Genomic DNA, 8,889 nt, shown 5'->3' on the forward strand with positions numbered 1-8,889 from the left:
AGTGATGCACAAAATGATTTAATAATTACAAAAATAAAAATGTTAAGTTCACTTTCAGTTATATAATTCCAAAATGTTTAGTAATGGCTACAAACGTAGGAAATATGCCAATATATTCAAATGTGGATTTTAGGGACTTGGAAGGGCTGTCTAGGCTCACAATTCCAAGGCAGAGGAAGTGCTCTCAGGGCTGCCTGAGAAAGACAGAGGCTGGACAAAAGGTGTTCATCTGTACTTCAACACAATCTTTGAAGACTTTATCAAATTATTTTTCATAAGATTTTATTTTGCCATTTAAAAGCTCTGTATAACATTATTAGTAGTAAAAAATAACATTGCTATTTTCATATTCCTCAAATTATTATTTGTAAGATTCTGTTTCACTGTTTAACATATTCTATGTAACATTATTTTTGAACAAGTGAATGAAAGAAGGAAAAGAGGAAACCAAATTAATTGTCAATAAGTCAGAGAAGAAAAGATTCTTTTCTTTTTTAAGATAGGCAATAGTGCCACATGCCTTTAATCCCAGCATGGAGGAGGAAAAAGCAGTTAGATCTCTGAGGTCAAGGCCAAACTGTGGTACAGCATGAGTTCCAGGACAGCCAGAGCTACACAGAGAAAGCCTGTCTCAACAAACAGGCAAACAAATGAACAAAATACGCATTTTTACGTGTTTAGGTGGTTTCCCTTCAGTATGTGTACACTCGTGTGAATTCAGTACCTGAAGAGGACAAATGAGGACAATTGATCCTCTGGAATAGGAGTAGACATGTTTGTCAAATGTTTTGTGGGTTCTGGAAATCAAACCCAAATCCTCTGGAGGGCAGTCAGTGCTATTCACAGCTGAACTATCTCTATCAACGTTTTAAAAAGACAGGTATCAATTTATAACCCTGAACTTGTATTCTTCTTGAACTTGTATTTTCTCTCAGCCTTTCAAATGCTGAAATTACAGATGTATGCCACCACACTTAGCTACAGTCTTTCCCCCAGTCAGTTCCAAGGTAGCAACAGCAGCAGTATGCTTTGCTAGGACTGAGAAGAGTTAGACAAATTTAAGAGATGCTGTCCCTCGGTAGCTAAGTTAGCTGTTGAGTAGCTACAGCACTGTGTCTTCTGTTCTGTGTGACCAGCCACACAATTGTGTCCTAATTAATTTAGATACACAATGTTCATGTCATGAGGAGCCTACTTAGCCTATGAATAATTTCACTTCAGTTTTAAATGTCATGGGGAATCTGTGGTTTTTTTTTTTTTTTTACACAAACTCTCAAGTATAGTATATGAAGTAAAATATACTCAAAAAGGAACAAAAGCAAAAACAAAAACAAAACAAAACAAAAAAATCATGTCTCTAAACATGTCTTCCATATTTTATACAGCCCAAGTCAGGGTTTTCTTTTTCTTTTCTTAGTGAAGCTTAACTATGTTCTTACATTCATTTGGTTTACCAGAGATTATATTGACAGGAAACAGTTAATATTAGCACAAAATTCCATGACATGCACTGATTCTCATAATCCCACTCATGATGGAATTCTTTGTTTCTTCTGATAGTTGATTTATCAGATTCACAATGATTCCAGGACGTTAAAAGATTTAGACCTCAGCACTCACAGCAGCAATTGTTAGACATACTGGGGAAAACTGGATTTCGTACATTTTTTTCTTGTTTTTGTGGGGTAAGTATTGAACACGGGACCTTGTGCATGCTATTTAAGAGCTACCCTGAGCTCCACATGCAGACCAAACTTTATACAAGTGTTGCAGTTTTCCACATTATCAGCTAACCTCTAATCTAGTCTGCGAGGTAAACCCCATTTCTACACTACTAGCCAGCAGGCTTCTTAGTGCTAAAGGAAAAGACAGGCAGGAGAGAGGACATGAAGAAAGGACAGAAAATAATTTTCCTCCTTTTCAGTTGTGGGTGTAGTCAGCTGCAAATTCCCAGTTCCTGCTTTCCTTTAATCATCCTCTTAGTACTACATGCAAAATAGGGGGCCTTCAAAGTTCCAAGCCCCTGCCAGAGGTGCTGCCCCTGTAGCTGGCTCGTCCTTTTAGAACCTGTATGCCTATGGCCTCTATTAAATATGTTTTGTTGAAAAGGGGTGATACCATTCTGCTTTCCTGAGTAGTCCTGTTAATACTGTCTTTACACTTAGAAAATACATCCATTTGAGTTCAATGGTCTCCAACCTCCAGTAGTATAATGACTCAAAAATTCTAAATCTGGGACAGACCTCACAGATGATGTAGTTTCAATGTATAGGTCAGTTTGCTTGGCTGGAAAGGTTAAGCAGTTCACACAAAATCATTCAGCTACTGAATAGTAGGATCAAAATGCAAAATTCGAATTTAATTTTGGGGGTAGGTGGGGAGTTTTCTGTGTATGCCTGTATGTGTGTTTGTGTGCGTGCAAACATTTATTTAAATATTTTTTGTTTTATCCAGGATATAAAATATACTGCTTCAAATAAATCTGCAGTCACTAAGAGATGAGGGGGGGCTTTATACAGAAAAGAAACAAGTGTTTTTTTTTTTTTTATTCTGCTCAGTTTGAAACCAATAACAGACTCATGCAATCAATTTTCATTTCCATGTGGACACAACACCTTTTTGTAATAAAGAGTAACATTGGCACATTCTCTAGAACTCCATAAATGGAAGAAAACAGGGGAAATCAAATTGTGCTAAAAATGAAGCCATCTTGCTATTGAACTTTGCACTAAATTTCACATAATACTCCTACAGGAGGGCACCTTTGCACTGATTGTTAAACATACTAAGTTATCCAGATATTTTCAGCAGACAATTCCAAGGAGCAGACTGCGTGCAAGTTTGGATATCAAGCACCACTAAACATATGCTCAATTCTTAATATTTCAAATCATTTAATAATTCGTAACTTTTCACAATAATTTTTACAGTTATATTGACTCTTATTTTTCTAATAGTCTTCCTAAATATTTGCCCTTGATATATAGCAGCAAAATATCTTAAACTATGTTATAATACTCATTAAAAACACATGTGATTCAGATTGGAAAAAAAATACTTTTAAGAGAAGCTGCTTGAGACTCATTACCCAACTAAATTGAAAAAGTAATATTTTTAATTTTTTCAGGAAAATATGCTCCTGTGAGTTCTCATATATTTTTAAGAACATTGTTAACAGTGGCTTTGACCAGGTTCTCTGGGGGCCTGCTACTTCTCTGGCTTGGGCAGAGACCTGAGATTCCAAGCTAATGTTAATCTAACTGGACAGGTCAACCACCTGGCTAAGGGACTACGTTTTAGGAAGTAATATCAACCTTTAGCCACATTAAAGAGACATGAAGAATTTTTCTTTCCAGAGTTACCCCCCTGACATACAGCTGCTACAGGGCCCATGGCCCTGGCTGTCTGCGTTTCTGATAGTTTCCTTTTCTTCTCTCCTTTAAGATTGTGTTCAAAGCTGAGTATATTTTACTGAAACTTTGGACTTCTTTCTTCTATCTCTAAAGCCCCTCTCCCTACCCTCTGACTGTCTGCCCCATGCCCTGACCTTCAAGCCAGTTTAACTCAAATAGCATGGCTTTTCTTCCCATTCTTCATTCTCCTCTGGGCACCTAGCAAGGTTTATAGCTTTCCACCCTGGGGATTTTCTTTTACACTCCAATAAAATTGCCCTTGACCTCTCTTTTAAGTCCCTAGAGGATAAAATAGAAAGTGTGCTTTAAGTTATAGGCATAGGTAAGTGCGTTTTGAATAGGATTCTGGAAGTACAGGAAAAGCAATAACAATTCTTAAATTTGCTTATTAACAAAATCAAAAACTCCAAGTATAAACCCTAAATTCCCCCAAGAACATGACAACGACTCTGAAGGAACACCTCATTGTTTCCAGTAACAATTTTAACAATGTTTTTTTTTTCTCATAAAAACATAGCATTAACTTTACTAATGCTATGAGCTTTTCCTGATTTCATGAGCAGAGACCTAGGGCAGTTCTATCAATATCTACTTGTATTCCCAAACAATGCAGGACAAGGCAGGAAGTTTTCATGAATTCAAGGCTGACTTAAGTGGTATAGTAAAAAATAAATAAACATAAATAAACAAAAAACCTACAGAGAATTTTTATGCCAAGAGATCTTAGTAGGATTCTGATTTTAGGGGCTTTGATTTTTTTTATTCAGATATGTTATACTATCTCATCATAAGTAACATAATTAAGAAATTTGAAACTTCAAATGACATCCACTATAAAAGTTTCACAAGAGGAAAAATAGTTTCTGGTTCCATCATAAAAATAAAAATGCATATGCTTGTGTAAATATGAATTCTAAAGAATGAAAATTCATCCAGGCACACTCATGCTGCGAATGGAAATGTCTTACAGTTATGATGCCAGACAGCTATGCCAGGAAAGGACTGCAAACTGACCCCACAATTTAACCCCATCAGTGGACATGTGCATATGTCCTCACTTCCATTTCATATTTTCTCTAAATTGTAATACTATTGCACAAAAGAATTCTTCTGACAAAACTGTAGGTATACCTTCTCTCTCACATAGCAGCTGAACTTACCAATCAATTTCATCACAGACATTTACCAATTCTTTTCTATTATTTTTTTCATGTAATAAACATCAAATATTAGACTTCTGTCAAACACTGTGAAACATTTTTAAGGTCAATTAATTGATATCTTTTTACCCCTACCATGAAAGATGTTTATAAAAATCTTTTCATTTCCCCCACACCCCACACGGTAAAACCTTCATGCAAATATTTTAATCACCCCATCCTCCCATACCCAGTAAAACTTTCGTTTACACAAAGTCCCTGTTATCTAACCTGAACATAGGTGATGTCAGAAGCTTATCCCCTTCTACTTTCATTCATTTCCTTTGTGCTGATTCTTCAAAACCTAGCCATTCACAAAACACATTGAGGTCAGTCCCTAGCCAACTGTAAGACAATCACCATCTGCATTAAAATAAAAGTCAAGGGAATTTGTTGTCCCAGTGTGTACTTCCTGTGCTAGTATGCACTTTCCATCCTGGTCTACATTGCCTCTGCTGGTATGCATTTTTGTCCTAGTGTGTATTTCCCATACTTCTGTGAACTTCCTATCCTGGTGTGCACTTAGTGTCCTGGTGAGTACTTCCTATCCTGATGTGTACTTCCCATCCTAGTGTGTATTTTCTTTCCTAATATGTACTTCTCATCCTGGTGTACACTTCCCATCCTAGTGTGTATTTCCTTTTTTGGTTTGTACTTCCTATCCTTATTTGTGCTTTCTGTCTTCATATGTACTCCTTTTTTTCCTTGTGTGTACTTTCTGTCCTGGTATTTACTTCCTATCCTGGTGTGTTTTTCTTCTGCTTTTGTGAGTAGTGTACCCTGTAATGGATGGGCCTGTTTGCTAATTATGCTCTCCTGGAAGGGGTCGTGGACAAAGAGTGAGTCATAGTCAGGTGGGTGACTTGTTGTGAACCAATCCCCTAATGAATAAAGGAGCCAATCACTGGGTGAGTAGGCGGGACTTCCGGGCTGGATGGAGGAAGAGAGGAAGCAAGAGAGTTATGATCCTTTTGGAATGGGGACAGCATATGGATAAGATGTAGCTGCTAGAGTTTCCTGGTGTCATGGTGGATCTGCAAGGATTCAACACCAGAGGAATCAGATGTAGATAAGGCTTACAAGATTATGTTTTAGTTGTTGTGCCCAGAGTCTGAGTTGGCATTGTTTCTAAACTAAGTTTGTGTTGCATTTTCCTTCATGTGATGGCTCTGTAAGGCACATAGGTTTGCCAGATATACACCACAAAGGATGTGAGTGATTTGAAGCACAGGCTTGGCATGGTAATGATCTGTCAATGGGATCCTAGCAACCTGGTTGGAGAGATTGTGGAGTTCTGAGTCAGAGTCTCCATGAGATAAAAACAGGTCAGCCATTTCCTTTAATCTGCATGCACCTTGTCAAAGGACAGATACTTCCTGGGAAGCTAGAGGTTGTTGTCCATATATCATAACAAGCCACACCACAGGATTCCACTTCCCTAAAGAAGTTTGTTTGAACCAGTTGAATTGGATGATCACATGGAGAGTGATATATGTAGGCAGAAAATACATCAGGCTATATGCTTGCCCTGATTGGGCATAGGCAGGATATGCAGGAAGGAAGCGTGTCAAAATATATGTATGCTCCTGATTGGATCTGATGGGGAATACCCAATCATATGGGTTGGCCATAATAAACCTCTGTGAAAAGTGACTCATTCCATTTCATGGGAACCCAGATTCCATCATCTTGGCTAGTATTTACTTAAAGCTTGCTTCGAATTTGTCTCAAAAATTGTGATAGTAGTCAATCTCGAACTGTGTGATTAACATAACCATGTTGCCAAACTGAAATTGTCTGCTGGTCTGTGCAATTCTGTCTGCAGCTAAGGTATGGAGCCCTGTAAAGCCCTCAGCACTGATGTTCCAGTGGGTTCAGACAATCTGTCAGATATCACCAAGCACAATCTTCCAAGCCACTTGTGTTCTTGGTGTCTTAGATTAAACATGCCTGCTTCTGCAGATACTGAACACAATTGGGTATTAACTAGTGCAGCTGAGTGAAAACGTTGACTTTAAAAGAAAGATTATTATATTTGCTTTTAAATTTATGTGGTGCTGGTTGTATAACTGTGTAATTCAAATTTTACTCTCAGGAGACTATTTCCACCTTAAAAGAGTGAGGAAAGATTAAAAACGTTTCACATTTCAAAGCTACTAATATTTCTCCTTCTCTTTTCAAAGACAGAAAGGAGCCTTTTGTCTTAGCAGAACCTTAAAGCATCTTTGATATACAAGGCAGACACAATAGAAGTACAAAGAAGAGGGCTACAATTCTCTGCATGAAATGCAAAAAGATTTGACAGCCAAATGAACTTAAGCAGGATGAGATTGCAAGGCCAGCTCAAACAGGAACAAGAGAGTCAGAAATGGCAAGAGTCATACAAGCTCCACAATACCCAATTACTCGACCCAGTGTGATTTGAGTTATTAGGTGCAGGGTGGCCTTAACTATCAGTTTAAATCATAAAACAATCTCATCTTACAATATGATGGACCAAGAAAAACACTTTCTCTGCAAACCAAAACAGTGGGAAATGACCAGCTTAGCTTGATCTTTGGTAGAACTTCCATTACACGTGTACATACATAGATGAGAGAAAAGAACATCAGCCTAATAGTTAACTTAATGTAGATTATATCACTTTTATTCTACTGATGAGCTAATTGATTTTGATTAAATCTTTATTAATAAAGACACATGCTTAAGACAATACTCTTAAGGGCCAGAGAGATGGCTCAGATGGTGAAGGTACATAAACAAACATTCCTGGAAAGATACTGTGTCTGGCTGTGAACCAACAAATTCCTGAGAGTTTTAGGGTTTGAGAGATGGAGGGCTGAATTTGGAATTTCAACACTGTGGAGACTGGAATTTTAGGGGTGCAGAGACTAATCCCTTTATTTTGGGCTAGTTCTAACCTTCTACAACAGCCATTCCTTGTCTCAAAGTTTTTATTTGAACTAACACCTTCTGATAGCAGATAAAAACCTCTTAGATGTTATTATTGTAGAATTAATATCTTGTAAGAATAAATAAAACAATCTCATAAAAGCTAACTTAGGAGAACACTAGCATCACTCATCTATGAGGAATGCCATTAGATGCCATCTTCGGCTTGTGGACTGGCTCCCTATTCTTGTTGTGTCCCCTTCTTCAGTGTATGTACTAACATGTTTTAAATTGCCTTGATTTATGACTTTCTTTCTTCTGTAAAACTAAGAAAAGTTCATAAAACTGCTTTGCCATTGAAACATGGTATTTTGGACAACCTACATCTGTGTTCCCGGGCCATAGTTCCTGAAAATGGCTTCATAATAAGCTATCTCTTAGTGCTTTTAAGATGAGAATACAGTTTTTGCAATAGCAGATATTTTTAGCCAATCTGACAAAATGGATTTCAATCTCTAGGATCCACATGTTGGAAAAAGAAAATCAATCAACTCGTACAGGTTGTTCTTTAATATCCATATACCTATGCATACCACCACATTCTTATATATTTTAATTTGCTACCAACTTTAGTTTTTCTGATATTGTCATCTATTGTATATTTAATCAATTGTCACTATTTTCTACAATAGGCTTTAAACTTGTTTTTGAAGGAGAGAAGCTATGAAAAAGTAAAATCTCCTGTCAGCTTAATTGTCCTGCTAACTCTAAGCTCTGGAAAGCATTTTCCTACCTTATTTTAAGGTCCCGATCTTCAAAAGTTAGCACCTATGCCAGAAAGACCACCTGGTAGATAGAAAAGGGCTCATTTTCCTCAGTCCTCAGGAACCTTTGAAATAAGTTTTTTCCACCAGAAAGAGCTATTTCCCTCTTGACCAGTAGCAAAGCCCATGCTAACCTCTAGGCTCATCTTATCCTAACAGACAACTTACCTATGTGTGACATACAAATCTACTAGCTCTATCTAGTTTTTTCTACAAATCTACTAGCTCTACCACTGTTTTTTCTTTAAAACCTTTGAGGCTTACTCTGCCCTCCAACTCGTCTCCCTGTTCTGGAGAGAGATCGCCCCTGTGCTTGCCAGTCTTCATCTCTCCTCTTTGTCCCAGAAAGGCAGCGATGGCTGCTTTGGACTTCCCTAAAGGCCCTTGGCTCTTTTCTCTTATCTATAATAAAAATCTTCTGTTTCCACCTATGGATTAGGACAAAGTGTCATAAATATCATGTACTGAATATTTCTTTTTAAAATATGAGTTCTTTTTTTTTTTAATTTTAGATATTTTCTTTATTTACATGTAAATTTCTCCATTCCCAGTTTCCCCTCC

This window comes from Mastomys coucha, unplaced genomic scaffold (assembly GCF_008632895.1).
Source record: "Mastomys coucha isolate ucsf_1 unplaced genomic scaffold, UCSF_Mcou_1 pScaffold22, whole genome shotgun sequence".
NCBI classification, from domain to species: domain Eukaryota; kingdom Metazoa; phylum Chordata; class Mammalia; order Rodentia; family Muridae; genus Mastomys; species Mastomys coucha.